This window comes from Nothobranchius furzeri, chromosome 13 (assembly GCF_043380555.1).
Source record: "Nothobranchius furzeri strain GRZ-AD chromosome 13, NfurGRZ-RIMD1, whole genome shotgun sequence".
NCBI lineage: Eukaryota > Metazoa > Chordata > Actinopteri > Cyprinodontiformes > Nothobranchiidae > Nothobranchius > Nothobranchius furzeri.
In genome coordinates, this window is record NC_091753.1 from 60,894,013 (window position 1) to 60,921,499 (window position 27,487).

A 27,487-nucleotide genomic window follows, 5' to 3' on the forward strand; every position below is an offset into this window, starting at 1 on the left:
TATTATAGCTACTCACACACACATCTATGGGTGCACTAAGGTTTGTCTCATGGAACGTACATGGGGCTGGCTCTAGAGAGAAGAGATTAAAATTTTTTGATCAGCTAAAGAGAGTGCAAGCAGACGTAATATTGTTACAAGAGACTCATAGATCTGCCACATCTGCAGATGAACTTAAAACACCTGTGAGGTTCTGTGTGTGTGTGTGTGTGTGTGTGTGTGTGTGTGTGTGTGGTTCCTCACCTCTTCTCCTCAGGTGTGACAGGCAGGCCGCACCAGGTGCCATTGATCAGAGGCAATTAAGGTGGAGCACTTAAAGCTGGCCGGAGGAGGAAAGCAGATGCCAGATGATTAAGCCACACAGCTTGGTAATCAGGTCAGCTCTGTGTTTCCTTGCGCTTCCCAGTGTTTCTCTCACAAGTAATGTTTTGTCTCGCAGTAGTCCCGACCTTCTGAGTTCCCAGGATCTCCCAGCGTCTTCCCTGAACCGTGGTGTCTGCTTCACTCAGTACTCCTCCTGGCTGCGGTGCTTCAGCCTTCTCATCCACGCCCTGTTGGATCCTCCTCTTCTCCACCTGCCTGTCCACCCTCGAGCCTCCAGCAAAATCTCAACCTCAGCCTGCCACACTCCCACACTGGACCTCACCTCCTCTCCAAACACTCCTCGCCACGCAGACCAGTAAGCTCACCCCCTTCAATTCTTTTATCGGAACAGTCTCCTTGCTCCTCGACTCACCTTCTGTTTCCCCTTCAGAACCGCCTCTGCAAACCCGTCCAGAGTTCCTCCACCATTTTTAGAACCCGCTGAACTTTTCAATAAAACTGTTAAACTTTCTCCTGTGTCCGGGTGTGTTCGCTCCAGAGTCTCCTAGAATCATGACAGAATCATCTGGCCATTCAGACTCTGCGGCACACCTGCGCACTGCTCTGTCCGAACAAGGCATCCTGTTGGGCCGACACGAAACGGCTCTCCAGAACATGTCTCAGCAACAGGATACGTTACTCCAAGGAATGAATCATCTCACTAAACTCTTTCATGATCTGAGTTCTAGGCTCCCCTCATCTGATCCACAACCGTCGGCACCAGTCCCGGTCCGCCGTGATCCTTCAGCATCGTCCGGTTTCCGTGATGCGGTTTCTCCGACTCCTAATCCGTTCTCTGGCGAGTTAGGTAAGGCAAAGGGCTTTCTATTGCAATGTTCCTTAGCTTTTGACCGCAGTCCCCACTCTTTTCAGACAGATGAGAGTAAAATTTCATATGTCATCTCCCTCCTTAATGACAAGGCTCTGCTTTGGGCCCAGGCTACTCTTGGCTCCGACAGTCTTTCAGATCACTCATTTGACTATTTTCTCGAACAATTTAAGCAGACTTTCTGCCCAAAAATTAGCGAGGAACAAGTCACCAAGAGATTATGGAATCTAAGACAGGGTAGTAGATCAGTAGCTGAGATGACAGTCGATTTCCGCATTTTGGCTGCGGAATCAGGTTGGAACGGTCCCGCGCTGAAAGGGGCGTTTCAACATGCGCTTAATGAGAATCTGAAAGATGAGTTGGCCAGCAGAGACGAGCCCGACACCTTGGATGAATTAATCAATCTCGCTATAAGGATCGACAACCGTCTTAGAGAGCGAGCAAAACTTAGAGGTCCGGGTCCCCGATTCCCTGCTCCGCGTCGGGCTGAACTAACTGCATCGCCGTCTCCTCTCGGGGTTTCGGCTCCACCCCTTGTGTCCAGCGCACCGCCAAACTTGCCTCCCTCTGAGCCCATGCAGATCGGCCGTGCTCGGCTTTCTCCGGCGGAGAGACAGCGTCGTATGGAAGCTCGTTGCTGCCTATACTGCGGTTCCCCTGACCATGTCATTGCAGCCTGCCAGCTCCGCCCAAAAGAGTTTGCTCGTCAGTAAAAGTGGGGGTACTGACGGGCAACCTAAATAAAAGTAATCTTCGCCTCATGCTTTCCGCCACCATCCAAATTAATTGTCTTCAGGTCCAAACTAGTGCCCTCATAGATTCTGGTTCAGAGCAAAATTTAATTAGTGCAGGTTTTGTTCAACAACATTGCATTCCCATCCTAGAGCTCGATCATCCAGTGCAGGTTTCTGCATTAGATGGTTGTTCTCTTGCTACAATCACCCATCAGACTGAAACGGTTAACCTAGTGGTTTCTGGTAACCACTGTGAAAAAATTACATTTTTGGTTTTCCCAGTCAATGATTCACCTGTAGTTTTAGGTTACCCCTGGTTGTCCCAGCACAATCCCTCCATCAATTGGTCCCAGGCCCGTGTGGAATCTTGGAGCCCTACCTGCATTCGCGAATGCCTCCATTCTGCCGTTCCCATTCAGGTTTCCTCCGTCCCAGAACATTCTGAGCCCACTGATCTCACTAACGTCCCCACAGAATACCATGATCTTCACAGGGTTTTTAGTAAGGAGCGTGCCCTCTCCCTTCCGCCTCATCGGCCCTATGACTGTTCCATAGACCTTCTCCCAGGGGCCCCTCTTCCCTCCGGTCGTCTGTTTAAGCTCTCAAAACAAGAACGTGAGACTATGGAGGAATACATTAACGATTCATTAAAAGCAGGCATCATCCGACACTCCACTTCCCCCATGGGAGCAGGTTTTTTCTTCGTGGGGAAAAAAGATGGAACCCTGAGGCCCTGCATTGACTATCGTGCCCTGAACAACATCACCATAAAGAACAGGTACTCCCTCCCTTTAATTGCTTCTGCTTTCGAGCCTGTCCAGGAAGCTCTATTTTTTACCAAGCTTGATCTCAGGAACGCTTACCATTTGGTCCGGATCAAGGAAGGGGATGAGTGGAAAACAGCGTTTAAAACACACATTGGACATTTTGAGTACCTGGTCATGCCCTTCGGCCTTTGCAATGCCCCAGCAATATTCCAAAATCTGATAAATGATGTACTCCGGGATTTTTTGAATGTCTTTGTTTTTGTCTATCTGGACGACATTCTAATCTTCTCCAAATCATTCTCAGACCACCAGGTCCACGTCCGCCGAGTCCTACAACGCCTCCTGGAAAACAACCTCTTTGTGAAAGCTGAGAAATGTGAGTTTCACACACGTACCATCACTTTCCTTGGTTACGTCCTCGGGGGTGGGCAGGTGAAGACAGATCCAGAAAAGATCAAGGCAGTAAAGGATTGGCCCATTCCAGAGTCGAGAAAACAACTGCAGCGATTTTTGGGTTTTGCTAATTTTTATAGGCGGTTCATTCGCAATTTTAGCATTCTGGCAGCCCCATTAACTGCTCTCACCTCCACTAAGCAGATTTTCCGTTGGACCAAAGACGCAGACCAGGCTTTTCTGTCCCTTAAGCAGAGATTTGTTGATGCTCCCATTCTGGTTACACCTGACAGCAAGGCCCAGTTCATTCTGGAAGTAGATGCCTCCAACACTGGCGTGGGGGCAGTCTTGTCTCAACGTTCATCTGCTGATCAGAAGCTCCACCCCTGTGCCTTCTACTCCAAGCGTTTCACCCCCACTGAAGGCCGGTATGACATAGGGGATCGAGAGCTTCTGGCCATCAAGCTTTCCTTTGAGGAGTGGAGGCATTGGCTCGAAGGTACCGAGTTACCAGTAATCGTTTGGACTGACCACAAAAATTTGTCATATCTACAATCGGCCAAGCGTCTAAATCCCCGACAGTTTCGTTGGTCACTGTTCTTCTCCCGTTTTAATTTTGTTATCACTTACAGGCCAGGCACCCGAAATGTCAAGCCAGACGCTCTTTCACGCCAGTTTTCACCCGACGATCCCTCTGAAGCCCCAGAACCCATCTTACCGGCCACATGTTTGGTGGGCAGTCTCACCTGGGACATTGAGAGACAGATCCACAAGGCCCAGGAGACTGAACCAGACCCGGGTGGGGGTCCCCCTAACTGACTCTATGTCCCCGCAAGTGTCCGGTCCCAGGTCATCCGGTGGTCGCACTGCTCCAGGTTCTCCTGCCACCCAGGGGTGAGTCGTACCATAGCCTTTGTTCGCCGTTACTTCTGGTGGCCTGGCCTGAATAAGGATGTCACGAGCTATGTTACTGCCTGCACTACTTGCATTCGTAGTAAGAACTCTCACCGTCCACCTGCTGGGCTCCTGCAGCCTCTTCCAGTTCCAGCCCGACCATGGTCCCACATCGCGCTGGATTTTGTAACAGGTCTCCCCATCTCCAAAGGCAAGTCAGTCGTCCTCACTATAGTAGATCGTTTTTCTAAGGCATGTCACCTGGTCCCGCTGTCCAAACTACCCTCAGCTGCTACTACCGCTCGACTTTTGTTTCTCCACGTGGTCCGACTACATGGCATCCCATCTGAGATCCTTTCAGACCGCGGACCCCAATTCATCGCCAAAGTGTGGAAGGACTTCTGTCGCTCCATTGGGGCTGAACCCTGTTTGTCTTCTGGCTTTCATCCCCAGACAAACGGCCAATGTGAGAGGCTCAACCAGGAAGTCGAGGACACCCTTCGTTGCCTCTGTGCCGATAACCCTACATCATGGAGCCTCCACCTTCCTTGGGTTGAGTACTCTCACAATACTCACGTCTCTGCCGCCTCAGGTCTGTCTCCATTTGAGGCCTCACTCGGGTATCAACCACCTCTCCTTCCTGGCACCTTCCCCGATTCCATCACTCCCTCTGTCCGTTCTCACATGATGGCCTGCAAACGAGTTTGGAACCATACTCGGTCCGCCCTGCAGCGCACCTCAGCCCAAAACAAGAGGTATGCTGACCGGCGTCGCATTTCAGCCCCCGCATACTCCGTTGGTCAGGAGGTCTGGCTGTCATCCCAGCATTTCCCGCTCAAGGGCGCTCCCAGGAAATTGTCTCCCCGGTTTCTGGGCCCTTTCCCGATTGCTGCTATCATCAGTCCTTCAGCTGTCTGTCTGAGACTCCCTAGCCACCTTCGTGTTCACCCAGTTTTTCATGTTTCCCAGATCAGACCGGTATCCTCGAGCCCCCTGTTCCCTCCTGCCGATCCCCCTCCGCCCGCCCGGGTTGTTGATGGCCATCCCGCCTTCTCTGTGTCCCGGATCCTGGACGTCCGACCTCGAGGACGTGGTCGCCAATACTTGGTCGACTGGCTGGGTTATGGTCCTGAGGAACGCTCCTGGGTTCCTCGTTCTGCTATCCTGGATCCGTCCCTCATCCGTGACTTTGAGCGGTCTGTTGCCTCGACCTCTCGGGGTCAGCCGCCGGGTGGCTTCCGTTGAGGGGGGGGTACTGTGAGGTTCTGTGTGTGTGTGTGTGTGTGTGTGTGTGTGTGTGTGGTTCCTCACCTCTTCTCCTCAGGTGTGACAGGCAGGCCGCACCAGGTGCCATTGATCAGAGGCAATTAAGGTGGAGCACTTAAAGCTGGCCGGAGGAGGAAAGCAGATGCCAGATGATTAAGCCACACAGCTTGGTAATCAGGTCAGCTCTGTGTTTCCTTGCGCTTCCCAGTGTTTCTCTCACAAGTAATGTTTTGTCTCGCAGTAGTCCCGACCTTCTGAGTTCCCAGGATCTCCCAGCGTCTTCCCTGAACCGTGGTGTCTGCTTCACCCAGTGCTCCTCCTGGCTGCGGTGCTTCAGCCTTTTCATCCACGCCCTGTTGGATCCTCCTCTTCTCCACCTAGCTGTCCACCCTCGAGCCTCCAGCAAAATCTCAACCTCAGCCTGCCACACTCCCACACTGGACCTCACCTCCTCTCCAAACACTCCTCGCCACGCAGACCAGTAAGCTCACCCCCTTCAATTCTTTTATCGGAACAGTCTCCTTGCTCCTCGACTCACCTTCTGTTTCCCCTTCAGAACCGCCTCTGCAAACCCGTCCAGAGTTCCTCCACCATTTTGAGAACCCGCTGAACTTTTCAATAAAACTGTTAAACTTTCTCCTGTGTCCGGGTGTGTTCGCTCCAGAGTCTCCTAGAATCATGACAACACCTGAGTTTCCCAGCATGTTCTCTGCCTGCTATAACTCTAGGCAAAGAGGTGTAGCATTTTAATACACAAAAACATCAATTTCACAGTATTGGACACAGTTTCTGATCCAGAGGGTAGATTTATAATGTTAAAAATATCTATGCAGAACCAACGCTTATGTATCATCAGCATATACTGTCCAAATATATTTCTCTGTACTCTCTGAACACTTGGACTGTCCACTTATACTTGGAGGTGACTTTAATTTTTGGATGAATTCCTTAACAGACTGGCTCAGTACAGCTGGGACTCAGCGCAATTGGCAATCCACTAACATAGTTAAACAGTACATGAGTGATTATGGGTTTTATGATGCATGGTGATCTCTTCATCCTAACCGTAGAGAATATACTTTTTTTTCGCACGTCCATCACTCTCATTCACGTTTGGATTATTTTCTAGTCAGCAGCTCATTGTTGGCTGACATTTCAGACACTGAGATACACCCCATAGTTGTCAGCGACCATGCTCCGGTTTCTTTAACTCTGGTAAATAAAAAGACAATCCCACCAAGCAAAAACTGGAGGTTTAATACATCACTGCTTAAAGAAGAAGGTTTTATAGAATTTTTTAAAAAGGAGTGGGCTTTATATTTAGAACATAATGACCTGCCTGGAACATCACCATCTATTCTTTGGGAGGCAGGAAAGGCAGTAATGAGATGTAAAATAATCTCTTTCTCATCACATAAGAAAAAAATGGAAAACAAACGTATTCAGGAGTTAGAAGAAATCATCAAGTCTTTAGAGGCGTCCACAGAAGAAGAGTCAATGAGCAAATTACGTAAAGCTAAATTAGAACTTCATGGAATTATTGACAAAAAGACACAATTTTTAGCACAAAGACTACAAATAGAAAACTTCGAACATAGTAATAAATCAGGTAAATTCTTAGCTAGCCAATAAAAAATAAATAAAGAAAAAACTACCATATCTGCTGTTAAAGACTCAACCGGGAATATAGTATATGATCCTGAAAGACTAAACAACACCTTCAGAGACTTTTACCAAACGTTGTACTCACCACAGATAAACCCATCAGATAAAGAGATCAATGAGTTCCTTGACAGGATAACACTTCCTAAATTATCAGACAGCCAAGTTACAGTCCTGGACTCGCCACACCATCAGAATGATTTCATATTGACAAGGTATCACTGTGGGGTTGTATACTGTTGATCTAAAGTGGAATGACCCAGTGGAAACAGCAAGTTTCCATTTTAGAGCATTTTGAAATAACTGAAAGTTTGGTCGTATATGGGCAATTTAAAAAGTCCTTTATTTTGGAAAGCACCATCCGAATGACTTGATATGGATAGGGTATCACTGAGGGGTTGTATACTGTTGATCTAACGTGGAATGACCCAGTGGAAACAGCAATTTTCCATTTTAGAGCATTTTGAAATCACTGAAAATTTGGTCGTGTGTGGGCAATTAAAAAAAATCTAAAAAATTAATAAAAAAATTCAAAATGCTCTAAAATGGAAAATTGCTGTTTCCACTGGGTTATTCCACTTTAGATCAACCGTATACAACCCCACAGTGATACCGTATCAATATAAAGTCATTCTGATGGTGCTTTCCAAAATAAAGGCCTTTTTAAATTGTCCACAATTGACCTACCTTTAACAATTTCAAATGTCATATATGGGCAAATTAAAAAGGCCTTTATTTTGGAAAGCACCATCAGAATGAGTTGATATTGATATGGTATAACTGTGGGGTTGTATACTGTTGATCTAAAGTGGAATGACCCAGTGGAAACAGCAAATTTCCATTTAAGAGCATATTGAATTCACTGAAAGATTGGTCGTATATGGGCAATTAAAAAAAATTAAAAATTAAATTAAAAATTTAAAAGCCTATTCTTAAAAGTAGACAAAGTGTCTGCCTCACGGACTAAAGCTGGGAACTGGTTCCACAGGAGAGGAGCCAGATAACTAAAAGATTTGCCTCCCATCCTAAGTTTAGGTATTCTTGGAACCACCAGTAGACCTTCAGTCTGAGAGCGAAGTGCTTGGTTAGGAACATATGGAACAATAAGATTACTGATGTATGATGGACCTTGATTATTAAGAGCTTTATATGTGAGAAGAAGGATCTTAAAATCTATTCTGAATTTAACAGGTAGCCAATGTAGGGAAGCTAAGACAGGAGAGATATGATCTCTCTTTTTAATTCTCATCAGAACTCTAGCTGCAGCATTTTGGACAAGCTGAAGACCATCACTGATGGTGCTTTCCAAAATAAAGGCCTTTTTAAATATTCCATAAACAACATTTGAAATCGTTAAAGGTAGGTCAACTGTGGACCATTTAAAAAGGCATTTATTTTGGAAAGCACCATCAGAATGACTTGATATTGATATGGTATCACTGTGGGGTTTTATACTGTTTATCTAAAGTGGAATGACCCAGTGGAAACAGCAATTTTCCACTTTAGAGCATTTTGAAATCACTGAAAGTTTGGTCGTAAATGGGCAATTTAAAAAGGCTTTTTTTTTGGAAAGCACCATCAGAATGACTTGATATTGATATGGTATCACTGTGGGGTTGTATACTGTTGATCTAAAGTGGAATGACCCAGTGGAAACAGCAATGTTCCATTGGACTAACCCTAACCCAGACTTCATTCAAAGTTTAACAAACTCACAAGACTTTCCTGTTTAACATATTAAAGAGACTTTTTGATATATTTTACGGTTTTTCTAAAATCGCAGGTAGAAGTTGAGGTACGACTTGAAATTTTCAGAAAAATTCACAAAAGTTACAATGGGGAAAGATAGGAGCAGTGACCCTCCCTTGCTCCATTTCTTGCATTGTACCGAGAGAACCGTAGGTCCGATTGAAATGAGACACACGCTGGCTTACAGCTAACAAATATACCTTCGTTTTGAGCTATAATTCATGACTGTACTCCAAACATTGTGGTCGTACGGTTCATTTGTTTGAGAAAATTCAAATTTAAAAAAAGGTCTTTATCCACTCTAACTTGAAAATTCCGCCCTCTAAGTTTTGAACTTTACATCTTCTGTGAACAACTCTTTACTACCCCCAGACCGTTTGTACTACGAAACAAATTATATCTCAAAAGGTAGGAATTTTTATCAGCTTTTCAGAATGAGTTTCATTTTATCTGTAACTGTTACCATTCATTCGTTACAAGCCTCAGAAGGAGGAGAGACCCAGATTCTGCTTCATTGAAACCCATGTTAAAGGAACAGAGATTTTCTGCTTGATTGGCTTCAGACAGCTAAAAGTTTCTCATCATAGCTTCTAGACAATTCATGGTAGGCACATAAAAATCGGCACAGATGATCATCAAAGCCTTCTGCCACTCACGCTTTTCGAATTTTTCAAATCGGTGCAGTACTTTTCGAATGGTGATGAGAAGTTTGACAGGTCCAATGTCACTTCTGAAGGACAGATTTAAAGGCTTCGCTCATTAACAGGAGTACAGCTTCAGGTCTAAAAATAGCCGGGGGGGGGGGGGGGGGGGGGGGGGGGGGGAATTAGTGCTGCTCTTTGATTGGTTGAGAGTGTTAAACCATTTTCTGTCCAATCAGGATCCAGCACCCACACAAATGACACATCAAATCGACCAGTTTGGTCTCATGAATCTTGTATTCAATTTTAAATGCGCTATCTGTTACCATGGCAATACAAGGAACTACAAATCCCTTTAAACAAGTCTCATAGGAATGAATACAAAAAGCAGAATATTGAGCCACTAACAGACTCCTGTTTTTGATCTTTTTGAACAGTTTGTACTTAAAACTAGAAATAAGTTCAATTTGATTGACCGTCAGAAGGTGGGAAAGTGCCCCGCTCCCTCCCAGCTCCCTGATTGGTTGAGTGAGGTCAATCATCTTCTGGCTAAATGGAATTACACACCCACGCATGTGAGATATCAAATTGATCGGCTTGGCCTAAGGAATCCATCCATCTACATATAAATACATACATGCTTCTATCTATCCATCCATCCATCCATCCATCCATCCAATAAACCATCTAACATCCATCCAACAATCCACCCGTTATTTCATTCATCCAACCATTCATCCATCCCATATCAAATCTAAACATATGTTAATCTATCAGTTTCAGATGTCAGCCAATATTTCTAAATTCACAGTTCAGCCAATTGTAAAAATGTACCCGTTAAACTATTCTCATTCAAATGCCAGCTGTTTAACATTTCAAATTTTGAGTTTTTAATAAATGTTCAAAGATAAAAGTTTTCAGCTGTTTAGCATTTTTTATCCATTCTTCTCTTATATTCTGAGCTTTATTACACTTGTTGGTGATTTTTGTTTCTAAATCTATAAATACATGGGGAAAGATAGGAGCAATGACCCTCCCTTGCTCCATTTCCGGCGTTGTCCCGAGAGAACCGTAGGGCCGACTGAAATGAGACACACGCTGGCTTGCAGCTAACGAATATACCTTCGTTTTGAGCTATAAGTCATGACTGTACTCCAAACATTGTGGCCGTACGTTTCATTTGTTTGAGAAAATTCAAATTTAAAAAAATGTCTCTTCTCACTCTAACTTAAGAATTCCGCACTGTAACTTTTGAACTTCACATCTTCTGTGAACAGCTCTTTACTACCCCCAGACCGTTTGGACTACCGAAACAAGTTATAACTCAAAAAGTAGGATTTTTTGTCAGCTTTTCAGAATGGGTTTCAATTTATCTGTAAGTCTTACTATTCTTTCGCTACAAGCCTCAGAAGGAGGAGAGGCCCAGATTCTCACTCATTGAAACCCATGTTAAAGGAACAGAGATTTTCTCCTCAAAACGGCTTCAGACAGCTAAACGTTTCTCGTCATAGCTTCTAGACAATTCATGGTAGGCACATAAAAATCGGCACAGATGATCATCAAAGTCTTCTACCACTCACGCTTTTTGAATTTTTCAAATCGGTGCAGTACTTTTTAAATGGTGATGAGAAGTTTGACAGGTCCAATTCCTTTTCTGAAGGACAGATTTCAAGGGTTCTCTCGTTAACAGGAGCATAGGCGGAGATCCCAGGGGGGACGGGGGGGAAGCGTCCCCCCCCTCACAAAAAGTTGCCCCCCCCCCACAAAAGTTAATGTAAATGTATAAATGCTATCAGTAAACCTGTATTGTCTTCTAAAACCACAACGTAAAAGTTAGTCTGCAAATACAAAACAATGTGTTTTTAATTGTTGAGAAATTATAGCCCCCCCCCCAATTCCTCAAGTTGGTACGGTCGGTCCACACGCGCTGTTTCCAATGGGCGGGGCTGCCGGCTTTGCCTCGCTCACAGCTTCACAGCAGCCCGCAGGCTCACAGGAAGCGGGAATCAAAAAGCCAGCGGTTTCCAGCAGTAAGTCAATTATCTCACGCTTGTTCTACAAACTGAAATATGTATGTCAAATGTGGTCATAAATGATGCAGGACGATGAGAGACACAGGACAGGAAAATAGTTCAATAAAAACAAGAAAACAAAACAAAGTTTTGAAAAGTAAAATGTAGGTAGATTTATGTCCACTACACACATGTAATATTTGTACATTTGATACAATTCAGATCACCTTCAAAACTCAGTCACACACCCAGGGCCGCCCCCCCCCCCCCCACACACACACACACACACTCACACACACAAAATAACATACAAGAGAATTAAAGAGAATTTAAGGTGAAGCGCTTGCACATACTGTGTTATTGTGTGGTTTGTTCTGTGTGTAGAAACACGTTCAATTTGATTGACCGTCAGAAGGTGGGAAAGTGCCCCGCTCCCACCCAGCCCCCTGATTGGTTGAGAGAGGTCAATCATCTTCTGGCTAATTGGAATTACACACCCACACATGTGAGACATCAAATCGATCGGCTAGGCCTAAGGAATCCATCCATCCATCCAACCAACCAACACACCAAACAACCATCCATCCATCCATCCATCCAACCAACCAACACACCAACCAACCAACCAACCAGCTCTATAGAGCTCCGGACCCCACGTGACTCTCAGTTAGTGGACGCCATTTTGGCATGCAAAAAAGGTAAACAAACACGGATGTAACCATGAACATGAACGGGATCCGCTTGGATTTTACTTCGTCGGAGTTTACTTCACACTTTAAAACAGAAGAAATCATTTTATATAGTCAGAAATTAAATAGACTAAACATCTCCGACCCTTACCGTGCCCCTGGGATACTTTTTAAAAACGCCAGAAGCTGTCGGAGCGGACTTCTTACCGGCACAACACCGGACCTGACCGGGGAACCCCTTGGGATTTACCCGGAGGAGCTGGCTCCGGCGGCTGGGGAGAGGGAAGTCACGCTACTGCCCCCGCAACCCGACTCCGGATACGCGGATGAAAATGGATGGATGGACGGACAAATAACAGATTTACACGTAAGTAGTCTCGGTGAGACAGATAATAGCAATCCAAAGTGCTTTTTATGTGTGATCTGACAATTGATCAACCATTGCTTAAAAATTAAATACAGCTTTAGAGCTGAAACAACTAATCGATTTAATCGATTATAATCGATTATTAAAATAGTTAACAACTTTTTTAGTCATCGATTAGTTGTTTAATAATCATATTTTACCGCATAAAGTCTATTTTTACCACAATCTGACATCGGTTACAAGCTGTTAAATTTGCCGCCAGTGTGTGGCAGTAATGAGCCACTGATCTACCAGTGGAGCCGTAGAAGAAGAAATGAGCCAATGAGTGCCCTCGGTTTTCATGACGTATCACGTTACTGACGCTCATCTTGCTGTGAGAGATGGCGGAACAAGAGGAAATACGGAAGAAAATAGAAGCGACAAAACTTTAGAGAAACCCCGGACAAAAACCTCACGAGTATGGGAGCACTTCAGTCTAGATGCCTTGAAAAGGCAAAATATGCAAAAACCATCTAGCATGGCACGGAAGCACGACGTCCCTAAGTGAACATTTGAGACGAAAACGTGGGGGCTGAGGAAGAGCACCGCGGTCAAGTGAGCCGTCATTTGGAAGAGCCAGCCCGGTAAGTAACAGAAAATAAACAAGCTGGACTTAGTGTTTTAGCTGAGTTCGTTATAGTGGATGTTAAACATGTTTTTTTGTCGCGTCAGTCTACGGTGTTCTACTTCTGATTGACTAGATGCAATCGTGAATCTCCTCCGTGTTGTGAATCATGCGCTTGCCAAATTTAGCACGTCTGTTTATAAGAATGTTCTAGTTAAGAGAAAAACGGCACAAACCCATAACTATGTTCCTCATTCAAAAAAGGACAACTCTGCGGTGAAAAATATACAGACGAGCTGTGTCCAGGTGAATATAACGCGGCATAGTTGTACGCTTTCAATTTTTAAATACAGGAGAAATTCAGAAAAAGTCATTTTTTTACTATTAAAAGGCTGTTTTACTGTCTAACGCTGTAAAACGCCTCACAACACATTTTTATCATGTTTCTTAAACAGTATTACACAAAATAAACATTTTTCACATTTTTCTAGCTAATTTAAACACTCCCGACTCAAAGTAAAAACCTCATGAGCTTCTTACTCTGAGCTTTTTAATAGTAAAAAAATTAGACTTTTTTTCTTAATATCTCCTGTTGCGGGCTATTTTGTAGAACGTAACCCTCAAAATAAATGATCACTGTATATTGTTAATTAATTCAAATAATTTAACATTGATTTAGTGTTGTAGTGTGTGTGCTGCTTTATTTTATATGTGTACTTATTTCAGTCTATTTGTGTTTCTTATGCAGAAAAAAACAAGCAACGATGGACAACTACATGGGGAACAAGACACTCACCCCCCAGCAATTCATACCACTTACAAACTCTATTCTAAACATGCTGGTAAAAGACATGAGGCCACTATCCATGGTGGAAGGAGCAGGCTTCCAGCTAATGCTAAAAAATTATTCTGGACTGATATTTTGCACTGTTTAGCTCATTTTCTACTGCTGACTGTGTTCATGTGCAATAAAATAGATTGCAGTCAACTGCACAATTCTCTTATGTTTTTTTTTTCTTAACTGAAATGCATCCATCACTTGTATAGGTTAAATAGCTAAACAGTAACAAACCGATTAATCGATTAATCGAAAAAATAATCGACAGATTAATCGATTATGAAAATAATCGTTAGTTGCAGCCCTATACAGCTTAGCCGGTTAATTGCTGTGATCATATAACACGGAAACGGCAGCACGCAGAACTCACGAGGCAACGTTTTACGTGATGTTTACTTGCTGCTGTGAGTAATAAGACAGAAAAAGCCATGCCAAAATAAGTTTAGGAAGCCCACTAAGAATCATAATAAAAGCATTTAAAATAAATACCATACACAGTTGAGGAAACGTTGGTTTAAGTACCTGATATGAAGCGGTCGCTGCATAAGCGAAAACCTTTACTCTCTGGATCCCACAGTTTCATTTTCGCCCGGTCACTAACGCCTTTTATTACAATGATCCAATGTTTGCGGCGCTCCGGATCTTGGGGAATCCTGTAAATGGCTCATTCCTTATGTCGTCCGCGTCTGTTCTGCATCCTGGGGCACAACAGGAATCTACCATATTTCCCATTTGATTGAATTTTCTGACAATAACAAATAGTCCAGCTGCCGGCTTCTGCATGCCAATATGGCGCCGTTTCGATTTGAACTGTTGCATGCCGGAAGAAGTGACGTCAGCTCCCGGAGCTCTATACACTTAAAACTCTATACACTTACAACTAGCAGCATTGCTGACATTTTAACACTAGTCAGAAGGCAGGAACCGCCCCCTCCTCCTTCATTGCTCTCTCATTGGCTGAGGGTTTTCAATCGTCTTCTGCCTAAAAGGAAATGTGCACCCACACGTATGGTACATCAATTCAACATGCTTGGTCCCAGGAGTCTTGTATTAAATTGATATTGTGCTCTGTGTTTCCATGGCAACGTGCTTAGCAACAACATTTAACAACATTTTAGACACAACTGTATCAACATACTTTAATATAGAAATGTTATTCAAAGTTTAAATGACTCATGTGTTATTGTACATAGCTTTATTAATGCAGACTTCTGTCATCTGTTACCATGGCAACACAAGGAACTACAAATCACTTTAACCAAGTCTCATAGGAATGAATATAAAAAGAAGAATATTGAGCCATTAACAGACTCCTGTTTTTGAATTGTTTGTACTTAAAATTAGAAATAAGTTCAATTTCATTGACCGTCAGAAGGTGGGAAAGTGCCCCGCTCCCTCCCAGCTCCCTTATTGGTTGAGAGAGGTCAATCATCTTCTGGCTAGATGGAATTACAACCCACGCATGTGAGACATCAAATTGATCGGCTTGGCCTAAGGAATCCATCCATCTACATATAAATCCATACATGCTTCTATCTATCCATCCATCCAATAAACCATCTAACATCCATCCAAAAATCCATCCGTTATTTCATTCATCCAACTCTTCATCCATCCCATATCAAATCTGAACATATGTTCATCTATCAGTTTCACATATCAGCAAATATTTCTAAATTCACAGTCCAGCCAATTGTAAAAATGTACCCGTTAAACTATTCTCATACAAATGCCAGCTGTTTAACGTTTCAAATTTTGAGTTTTTGATAAATGTTCAAAGATTACATTTGTCTGCTGTTTAGCATTTTGATCCATTCTTTGCCTATATTCTGAGCTACATTACGCTTGTTGGTGATTTTTGCTTCTACATCTTTAAATACATTCAGCTCATTTTGACAGTTCTGCTTTGTTTCAGCTTCAGCTCAGCTGTTCGGCGGCTTCAGCTTACAGTTTCAGCTGTCCAGCATTCAAACAGCATTTGTGCAACAAATGCAATTTTTCTAGTTTGTTCTGTGTTTTGACAGGTCAGGTCACCGGTGAAGCCACACCCCCGGGCTGAACCAGCAGGCCTCCCCCAACCAGAAGTAAATCACCTTAAAACATGTGAATAGTTACATAGAAGTGTGTAGAGAACATCACATGTAATTTGAGGCTCAGTGTTTCAAAGAGAAAGTCATACACCTTAGGTAAAGTATTTACATAATCTCATCCAGAGTTATTTTGATAGGTTCAGTCTTACCAGTAGAATATTTCAGACTTTGTTAGTCACATAGAACCCCTTTTAGTCTTTATTTTTTGTGTTACAAGAAGGGAAAATCCACCCAAAGGCTGGAGCTGAAGCTCCATTTCTGTGAAGAAAGAGTCAAAAAGGGGGAATCATCTTGGCTGAGGATAAGTAGGTGAGAGGAAAACAACCCAGAACGAACATAGAAATAAACCAAATCAGTTCTCACAAATCGGCCAGATGGTCTGTCAAACTGGATTCATTTGTGGTCTTCTTGCCCCCTCTTGTGGCCAGACTGGGCGTTACATCTGGTTACTTTCCTCAGGACAGTCACCAACATTGCTGTTGTTTAAATGCCTTTGAACTCCAAAAAAGGTAACAAAATGAGCTGATTTTAGTTTGTGTATTATTAAAAATCCATGTAGAAACATTTAAGAGTAGTTTTTTAAAGAATTCGACCCTCAGAGTTAGGATTCTGTGAGGCAGGGGTTCAAAGTGATTTGGGTGTCAAAGGTCTTATGTTTAAGGTTAAATTGTGGGTTGGAGGGTTAGATTCCCTGGTTAGGGTTAGGGGTTATGTTTCCTGGTTAGGGTTAGAATAAAGGTATGGGTCAGGGATTAAAAACCTGATTAGGAATATAGTCACCTGGTTAGGGTTAGGATTTTGGGGTGGGAAAGGTGATCCACTAATAAATTGCAGGAAGTTCTAGGAGTATCCTGTGAGAGGATGAGCCAGAGCAGACTAACTGCAAGGGGCCACTGGCAGGTTAGGGTTGGGTTGGGGTTAGGGGGGTCCTGCTGCCATAACCCTAACCCTAACCCTCCCGTGCACAGACACCCTGCGTGTAGTCTGCAGGTTAGCCCACTATCTCTCATTAAGGCCTCCAGGGATATGTGTTTGTAATCTCTTTATCCATATCTTTTCAGCTCTTTTCCTCTGAGGGACTGACCATCTCGGGTTGGATTCAAGGACCGAGGCCGTCAGTGCATCCCAACCATGTTGAATAAAATGTTTGACCAAGGGGACGTGTGTCTCTTTCGTGTTGGTGATGTTATAGCGATGTTGTGTGAAGCGGGTTAGAAGTGTGTTTGCTGTTTCTCCCACATATCTAGTTTTGCAGGTTTTGCATGTAATTAGATAGACAGTTCTTGGATTTGGGTCCCGCTGTCGATGTGGTGAGGTACACTGCTTTGTTGGACTGGTTTTGAACCCAGCATACTTGTTTAAAAAATTCTCCGTGACCTTTGACCTTATGCTCCTTTAGGGGTTTAATTTGGGCTTTAACTAGGCGATCCTTCAAATTTGGGTTTCGTTTATAGGCCGCAATTATTCTGTAGTCTGATAACAATAGTGATTCAGATTGGAATTTGGTGAAATTGTTTTTCACATTGTAAATGAGCCGTCCAACTGATTCGGAGTAGGTCATTATGATTGGGAGCATAGGTGATGTATTGGGGGGTCTGGACTCTACAAAGGATGCTCTGCATGCACGTAAGAATGACCTCGAGTAACCCCTGTTTTGCAGGGCCAAGAATAATGTTTTGGTGGCCTGTTCGAAATCCTCCCGTTGAGTACAGATTCTGTGGAATCTGAGTAGCTGTGATTTGACTAGCCCCGCGTATGTGTGTTTAGGGTTGTGGCTGGACTTGAAGTGCGTGTGTGTCTGTTGGCTTGAAGAACACTTTGGTGTCCAACTTGTGGGTGGTTATAAATTGTTGGCCCTTGAATGTAGTGGTATCCAGGAAATCCACTGACTCAGTGTTGGTTGTGGCTTTAAGCGTGATGGACGGATTGTGGGTGTTAAGGGTTAGGAGAAATTGTGTAAAATCTTCTTCAGAGTGAGCCCAGACCCCCCAGATGTCATCCAGGTACCTGTAATAGTGTAGTGGTTTTTTGGAGCATTTATTGACGGCCTCTGTCTCCCACTGAGCCATGAAGACGTTTGCGTAGGCTGGGGCAAATTTCTTACCCATGGCTGTACCTTTGATTTAGAGGAAATACTAGCTGTTAAATTCAAAATCATTACGTCTCAAGTTGATATCCAGTAGTTGAAGTAGTTCTTTGTCAGGACGTTTGCTGTTTGGGTATTTCATCAGGATGTTCTTTACGGCTGTGATGCCTTCTGTGATGTTAATATTGGTGTAGAGACTGTCTACATCCATTGTAAATAAGATTGATTGATCGGGTAGGATTGTGGATTAAATTTTTTCTATAAAGTCATACTGTAACTGCTGTTGCTGTTTATTTCTTCATTTATTTATTTTCTCATTTGTAAGACACTGGGTTGGTTGTGTTTCCTGTAATATTATTTTGAAAGCTACATGAGCTGCTCTGCCAGCCACACCCTTAATTTGATGAATACAAGCCAGGTGTGAGGAACACACACAGCCTGGATGAAGTGCTGGCAAGCAGACAGCTAATGGACTGAAAACATTCAATTTTTTGCTAAAGAACTATCTAGTGAAAGGACTTAAAGAAGGACAGATGGATTCCCTTTGCGTTTTAAGCAAAACAGCCAGCGAGGTATTTATTTGTCTTTATTTTGTTGCACATTATTGTATATGTTTTAATTGTACTATCCTGTATTTAGTTTCACGGTTTAAGGGAGGTCTAAGGAAAGGAGGACAGAAGAGGTCCACAAAGAAAGGACGGCCAATAAACCCGTAAAGAAATCACTTGCGTCTGTGTTGCTTGGAGGGAATCACACATACGTACCCTTAATGTAACTGCTGTGTAAAATTGACAACGGGCTGAGATAATGCTAAATGAATTCAGCCGAGTGGTCGGTTTCACTGCCACAATCCGAGACTATCGGCCGTCCTGGGGGAATCTCGTATGGTTTGCTCCAGTTTTGAGATTCCTTGTGAATTTTAGGCAACAGATAGAACCTGCGGGCTCTCGGTTTGGTGGATCCTAATAAATAATTTCTTTGTTTGGCATCGATGAATTTCTTTTCATATAAATTGGTAATAATTTTGGAAACCAGCGGAATTGTTCCTGGGAAAATTGGTTTGATTAATTTTTTATAATAGTTGGCGTCTAGTAATTCTTTTCCCTTCCCAAATATACTGCTCTCTGTCTAACATTACAATGGAGCAGCCCTTTTCCGCAGGTTTAATAATTATATTCCTGTTTTTGGTTAATTCGTCTAATGCTTGGTTCTCCTCCCTGCTTAAATTGGGTTTTGATCTTAAAATGTGAAATTGTTCATTAAAATAACTGAGGTCTCTATCAATTAACCTATTGACCTCAGGTGGTAGAGAGGCAGCAGGGGGCGTCCACTGAGATTCAGATGTGAACGGCTTGCTCTGCTTTGTTTTGGTGGTGTTGTCATCTTTGAAATGAACAGCCAGTTTTATCCTCCTGTGGTATTTTTGTAATTCATACCTAAGTTGGAGTCTCGTCTCCTCCCGTCTGGATTTGTTCCAGGATGGGATGAAGGTTAAACCTTTGGATAAAAGGGAACACTGAGCCTCTGAAAGTAAAAACAATTTTGACAGGTTACAGATATTGTTATTTACAATCCTTTGAAGCCCATTCTGCTGAAGCAGGCTCACTGGGCCCTTTATTTTAAATACTCCCTCCAGTGGAGAAACAAACGGTTTGCAGTGAATTTGGTCCAGTGGACCTTGTCCTTTTTGACCCTAAATTTGCTCCGTTCCCAAGCAGGGATGCAGTATCTAAGGTTGAGGATGAAGCTGTTCTGATGTAGCAGCATCATCTGTTCTCTGCGAGGTAAGGCTGTAGAGAAGTTGATTGCAGGCACCAAATTTCCGCAGTGGGACATTTTTGTGCAGCACAGCGGAGAGCCGCCCTGATTTCAGTGATCAGACCTTTTTTGTCTGTGCCACAACGGTTATTGATACCAAAAGATAGAATCAGCTGCCAAATCCCGTTGAATGTGCTCACTCCCAAGGCCCTAAGTGTGTGTTTGTGTGGAATGTCGTCAGTGGAAGTGTATAAGGTGCAAATAAAATTGGGCGGCAGGTTGCCACAGGAATGTGGAAATGGGGTCCATACCCACACTCCCTGACTTGCCCACCCCCCAAGGTCCTATGTGTATGTTTGTGTGATGATGTGAGGGAGCAGGAGGAGAGAAACATGCGGGGATGGGGAGGAAGGGCTGGTTGGGCTTAGCCCTCCAGGGAGCCAGCTCCCCTACTGGCCCCAATAGGCACCTCTGTTGTCAAACTGGCACCCAGGGCATGGAGACCCCAGCCCATCCTGCCAGGGCCCAAAGCAGCAGCATTACAGAGCCTCATGAAGTCCGAGGGCACCAACCCAGCCCCACCCCAGCAGAATATCTATGCCCACCCCTGCATTTGCACAACTTCCAGAATATATGGCATGGGACATCCAGGTAAGGTTGGGTCCTCCCACTCCTGGACCTCCCCCTCCCCTGTGATGGAACGGCAGAGGAGCCAAGGTCTACCTGAGGCCCCCGAACCCGGGCCAGGCACTGCTGCATCTTCCTGCCTTCTTTCCGGCAGCATACATGTCAGGACCCGACTGAATTAATTGTAAATTGGGGTGTCTGATCATTTTAAAAGTTTTTAAACAAGTTTGGGACCAGAAGTTCTGGTCAAAGCTGACTGATAGATCCACCTCCCATTTTTCAATAGTGATTACTACTCTATCGTCTATTTTGGACAGTATCTTATATACTTTAGACAGTAGTTTGAGGTGTTTGAGATTATAGAAGTCTAATACCCTTGGTGGTGTTTGTAATTCTATTTTATTGAGCTGAAATTTTTGTTTTACTACAGATTTAATTTGGTGGTATTCTAAAAAGCTATTCTTATCTATTCCAAATTGGGAGACTATTCTATTAAATGGGATGAAGTCCAATCTTTCATATGTGTTCCAGGTATAGGATTCCTTTATTTTTCCGGTCCGGAAGGTTCATCATTTTGTTATTTTGCAAAATATCCGGATTATTCCAGATAGGTGTGCGTCTGCCTGGTACTAGTGAAGACTCTGTCATTTTAAGATACTCCCACCATGCTGTCAGAGAGGTGCTGATACTAATACTTTTAAAGCCTTCATGTTTCCTTATGCTTGAGCTAATAAATGGTAAGTCTGAAAGCTCTGTCGTATGGCAAAGTGTCTGTTCTATATCTAACCAGGACTCATCTAGTGGGTTATCTTGCAACCATCTTGGTATATATTGCAGCCTGTTGGCTAAGAAATAATAATAAAAGTTGGGTAAATCCAGTCCTCCTCTGTCTTTGGTCTTCTGAAGCGTTTTTAAGCTAATTCGTGGAGGTTTATCCTGCCAAAGGAATTTGGTAATTGAGGAGTCCAGAGATTTAAACCAGTCAGCTGGTGGTTTGTTTGGGATCATTGAATATAAGTAATTTATTCTGGGTAAGACCATCATTTTAATTGTAGCAACTCTCCCCATGAGTGATATTGGTAAGGATTTCCATCTTGCAAGATCATCTTCCACTTTCTTTAAAAGTGGGATGTAGTTTAGTTTGGTTAGATCTGCTAACTTGGGAGAGACATTAATTCCCAGGTATGTGATATTCCCTGACTCCAATTGTGTATTAAGTAAATTGACAAAAGAGAAATTAATTGGTAGAGCTGTGGATTTTAACCAGTTATAGAGTAATCTGAAACTTGTGAAAAAGAGTTTATCAGTTCTATTGAATGGGAGAGATAGGATTGAGAATTCCGGAGAAAGAGTAAAACATCTGCATAAAGACTTATCTTATGTTCTATTTTCTTACACTTTATCCCTTTAATACATGTTGTTTGCCTAATTGCTGCCGCTAGTGGTTTGATAAAGATAGCAAAAAGTGAGGGGGAGAGTTGGCATCCCTGCCTGGTCCCCCTCTGAAGACAGAAGCTAGCTGATATTTGGTTGTTCGTCCTGACACGTGCAGTTGGCGAACTGTATAATGTTTGTAGCCAGTTTATGAAGAAGTTTCCAAAGCCAAATTTATGTAAAGTTGCAAATAAGAACTTCCAGTTAACTCTATCAAAAGCCTTTTCTGCATCTGGAGATAACATACTAGTTTCTATGTTTCTACTGTAAGAGAAATCTATCAAATTAAGTAATCTACGTGAGTTTGTGGATGACTGTCTACCCTTAATGAAACCAGTTTGGTCAGGGTGTATTATGAAGGGGGTTACCTTCTCTAATCTTTTTGCCAGGGCTTTACAAATTATTTTGAGATCAACATTAATAAGGGAAATTGGGGGATAGCTGGTAGGAAATGCAGGGTCTTTGCCTGGTTTTAACAAGAGACTCATATTGGCTGAGTTCATGTTTGGCTTTAATCTGCCACTCTCTTCGATTTCCCTCACCATTCTGAAAAATATTGGAGCCAGAATGATCCAGAATTCTTTGTAGAACTCTACTGGGAACCCGTCTGGACCTGGAGCTTTCCTATTCGTCATGGATTTAAGGGCTTCCTGGAGCTCCGCTGAGGTTAGTGGCGAGTCCAGGACTGTAACTTGGCTGTCTGATAATTTAGGAAGTGTTATCCTGCCAAGGAACTCATCGATCTCGTTATCTGATGGGTTTATCTGTGGTGAGTACAAAGTTTGGTAAAAGTCTCTGAAAGTGTTTGTGCTTTCAGGGTCATAAACTATATTCCCGGTTGAGTCTTTAACAGAAGATATGGTAGTTTTCTCTTTATTTATTTTTAACTGGCTAGCCAAAAATTTACCTGATTTATTACTATGTTCAAAGTTTCTATTCGTAGTCTTTGTGCTAAAAATTGTGTCTTTTTGTCAATAATTCCATGAAGTTCTAATTTAGCTTTACGTAATTTGCTAATTAACTCCTCTTCTGTGGATGCCTCTAAAGAATTACTATGTTCAAAGTTTCTATTCGAAGTCTTTGTGCTAAAAATTGTGTCTTTTTGTCAATAATTCCATGAAGTTCTAATTTAGCTTTACGTAATTTGCTCATTAACTCCTCTTCTGTGGATGCCTCTAAAGACTTGATGATTTCTTCTAACTCCTGAATACGTTTGTTTTCCGTTTTTTTCTTATGTGATGAGAAAGAGATTAGTTTACCTCTCATCACTGCCTTTCCTGCCTCCCAGAGAACAGATGCTGATGTTCCAGGCAGGTCATTATGTTCTAAATATAAAGCCCACTCCTTTTTAAAAAAATCTATAAAACCTTCGTTTTTGCTTGGTGGGATCTTCTTCTTATTTACCACAGTTAATGAGACCGGAGCATGGTCGCTGACAACTATGGGGTGTATCTCAGTGTCTGAAATGTCAGCCAACAATGAGCTGCTGACTAGAAAATAATCCAAATGTGAATGAGAGTGATGGACGTGTGAGAAAAAAGTATACTCTCTTCGGTTAGGATGAAGATATCGCCATGCATCACAAAGCCCATAATCACTCATGTACTGTTTAACTATGTTAGTGGATTGCCAATTGCGCTGAGTCCCAGCTGTACTGAGCCTGTCTGTTAAGGAATTCATCCAAAAATTAAAGTCACCTCCAAGTATAAGTGGACAGTCCAAGTGTTCGGATAGTACAGAGAAAAAATTATGAAAGAATGGAGGGTCATCAATATTTGGACAGTATATGCTGACAATACATAAGCTTTGGTTCTGTACAGATATTTTTAACATTATAAATCTACCCTCTGGATCAGAGACTGTGTCCAATACTGTGAAATTGATGTTTTTGTGTATTAAAATAGCTACACCTCTTTGCCTAGAGTTATAGCAGGCAGAGAACATGCTGGAAAACTCAGGTGTTTTAAGTTCATCTGCGGATGTGGCAGATCTATGAGTTTCTTGTAACAATATTATGTCTGCTTGCACTCTCTTTAGCTGATCAAAAATCTTTAATCTTTTCTCTATGGAGCCAGCTCCATGTACGTTCCATGAGACAAACCTTAGTGCACCCATAGACGTGTGTGTGAGTAGCTAAAATATGACGCCTTCATGTGAATAAGATGGAATAAGTATATAAATGTATAAAATAATGTGTTAATAAATAACAGAAAAGTAAATAATAATAATAAAGATCCAACAGTGTTTGTGGTTGTTTTATTTGATGCATAAATTATGATATTGTGCTGTGAATTTAATATATCTGTGTGTGCGTGCGTGTAGATATGTGTGTGTTTAGATGTGTGTGTGTGCGCGCGCGTGTGTGTGTGTGTGTGTGTGTGTGTGTGTGTGTGTGTGTGGATACTGACGCAGTGTTGGAAAGTTGTGTGGTTGTGCCGTACAGGTGTAAAGGTACAGAAGCAGGTAAAAAGGAAGGGAAAATACAGATACAGGTTAAAAAAGAAGAAAGAACTAAATAAAAGGTGGTAGGGGTGTGAAGTGGTGATGAACAGGTGATCTTATCATCTAGAAAACGGATTTAGCAGCTGTTTAATCCTGACGTGATCAAACCCAGTGAATCCTGATCAGAATGATAAATGTCTGACCTGATGTTGGGCTAATACAGCCAGTCAGTCATTCCTCGCTCCTTGTAAAGTTTATTGTCCACATAAAGCTTATCCACAGAGATGACAGCTCTCTTCCCATCCTGGATTAACTTTTTGCGCAGCGGAAAGAGGGCCCGGCGCCGATCCAGAATTTCCTTCGGGAACTGATCGTTAACGCTGAAATCTTTCCCTTTGAGCTCTTTTCCGTGACTTTTAACAAGATCCTTCTGCCTAAAATGCTCAAATTTACCCACGATGGGATGAGGTCTTCTGCTGTCTCCTCTTTTAGCTCCAAGGCGATGAAAGGTGATGTTTTTTTACCGTTTCTTCGGGTATCTTCATTTGGGTCTGGAGAAAGTTCTTGATTGTATGCTCGCAGTTCTCCGCCCCTCCCGTCTGCTCCGGCAGACCTGCGAACACCAGATTATCCCTCATGCTGCGGGCCTGAAGGTCCAAAACCGTCTCTTTTAGAGTTTTGTTGTCCTGGGTGATCCGCGTCATTCCCTCTTCCAGTTTTTAAAAGTTTTAAAAAGTTTTTAATGACATATTCTTAGCTACTGATGCTGGGGACTGTGTTGTTCTTGTGCTTTTAGATTTGACAGCTGCTTTTGATACTGTGGATCATGCTGTTTTATTCTCTCGTTTAGAGCACTGGGTGGGCATTAGCGGCACAGCTCTGGAGTGGTTCAGGTCCTATTTGGCGGGGCGAACATTTTGTGTCAGTCTCGGTGACTATGTGTCGTCCTCCGCTCCGCTCTTGTGTGGTGTCCCGCAGGGCTCAGTTCTAGGCCCCCTCCTCTTCTCTTTGTATCTTCTTTCTCAGTTCTATATTGAGAAAGCATGGTATTGCCTTCCACTTGTATGCTGACGACTGTCAGATCTATGTCCCTCTAAAGAAAAAAGGCAGAAACCTCATACAGCCATTACTACAGTGTCTTGACGACACAAAGGCTTGGAGGTCTATGAATTTTTTAAAATTCAATGATAAAAAGACTGAGGTGATGATTTCTGGTAGTCCTACTGAGACACCCAATGTGTTTGTAGATTCCTTGGCCCAGTTTGTTAAACCAACTGTCACCAACTTGGGGGTCAAAGTGGACTGTGATCTGAAGTTTGAACATCAGATTAAGGCGGTGGTAAAATCTGGCTTCTTTCACCTCAGGCAGCTGGCAAAAATAAAGCCAATTCTTTCACGGCAGCACTTTGAGACAGTGATCCATGCCTTTGTAACCACTCGGCTGGATTACTGTAACGCACTCTACATTGGGGTCAGTGCATCATGTATTAGTCAGCTACAGAGAGTGCAAAATGCCGCAGCTCGTCTTTTAACTGGCACTCGAAAGTTTGAGCACATTTCCCCTGTTTTAGCTTCACTTCACTGGCTGCCCATTTCTTTTAGGATTCATTTTAAAATTATTTTATTTGCTTTTAAAGGTCTTCATGGCCTCGCCCCCTCTTATCTCTCTGATCTGATACAGCCTTACACTCCCTCCCGCTCTCTCAGGTCTGCTGATCAGCTGCTCCTGATTGTACCCAGGACTGAGCGTAAATTTAGAGGAGATCGTGCTTTTGCTGTTGCAGCTCCTAAACTGTGGAACGAACTTCCTTTAGAGATAAGACAGGCCAGTTCCTTATCTGTTTTTAAGGCACTCCTGAAAACACACCTCTTTACCCTGGCTTTTAATACCTTGTGAGATGTTGGTTTCTATTTTTTATTTTATTTTAGCTGTTTTAGGTGATTCAAATGCGGTTTTATCAAGTTTTATCAAGTTTTTATTTTTTAATATAGGGCTAGTTTAATTTTATGTATCATGTGTTTTATTTATCTTTGCTGTTTTCTGTCTAGTCAATTGTTTTAATGTACTTTCTGTACAGCACTTTGTTCCTGTGCTGGGTCTTTTAAAGTGCTTTATAAATAAACTGGATTGGATTGGATTGGATTGTGTAGGGAAGAAACGGACTCCCGCAGAGACGCGTTCTCAGCAGTGAGCCGCTCAACCTGCTCCTGACTGAATTCCAGAGATGTTCGGAGGTTCTGAAACTCCTGGTGAAGAACCTCGAGCAGATGAAGTCGCCCCTCAAATCCCAGAAGCCGTTTATCAATAGAATCTAATAATTCTAATACGTCCTTCCGGGGAGATGAGGCCTCAGGCGAGTCCTGAGGACGGCTCCTCTTGATCCCAGGTGTTTCAGCCTCAGCTGCTGATTTCTTCGGACCCATAACGAAAAACTCAAAAACTTCAATATAATTTAGTAAACTTTCTAAATTTCCTTCACTTACCTCCAGATTGAGTGAGTTATACTTGCCAGATTTTTTTTTGCGTTGTCAGTAAATAAATTAGGCGAAAATGTATCTTAATTGTTTTTGGATGTTTGTTAACGAGCTGCCATCAGCTTCAAATGCTGCCGTGTATCTGGTGATCGGCCGTCAGCGCATGCTCATCTGCCGTATCCCCCTCCGGGTCAGGGATGACCGCTACTTTGTGTTTGGTTTTGATAATTGCTGTTGCGGGCTCGAGATGGTGCCCGACCCCGTGCGCCTCTTCCATTCCGGTTCGGTGCTCTGGGTTGGAACCGGTGATGGTACCCGTCGTTGTGTTGATTAGGCGGTGGTCGCCATGCGTCCGTTGGTCTGGACCTGACCGCATCAGCATAGGAGGGGTACCGTGGAGGCTGGTTTTGAGCAGGGCACCGTTGTTGGGGGTATCCGGAGTTGTCTCGGAGGCCCCGGTGGTCAGGTTGTTGCTGACGACGGTTAGGATTTTGTTTGTGGCGCCGTCCCGGCCTCCGGTGGCTAACCCGGGTCCAGCCCGTGTCGTTGTCCGGTTGGTCCCCGTACTCCCACATCCGTGCAGGGGCGTCTGGTCCGTTGGTTGTGTTGAAAAATCTATTATTTGGCTTTTGTTTATATATTCCTCACTAACTGTAGTAGGCTGTGTAGCAGCAAAATTCAAAAACCTTAACTGAGGCTCACAAAACGTTTACTGGGAACTTGTTTTTTAATAATAATGCCAAAAAAAGGTAAAATAACATAACAGG

General features: G+C 43.1%; 1 long non-coding RNA gene across 1 annotated transcript; it reads left to right on the forward strand.

Moving 5' to 3' along the window:
- Positions 1-12,757: 12,757 nt before the first annotated feature.
- Positions 12,758-13,963, forward strand: LOC129162106 (uncharacterized). Its single transcript, XR_008562137.2, has 2 exons — positions 12,758-12,989; positions 13,719-13,963. It is a non-coding gene; the product is annotated as an uncharacterized lncRNA (long non-coding RNA).
- The last annotated feature ends 13,524 nt before the right edge of the window (positions 13,964-27,487 follow it).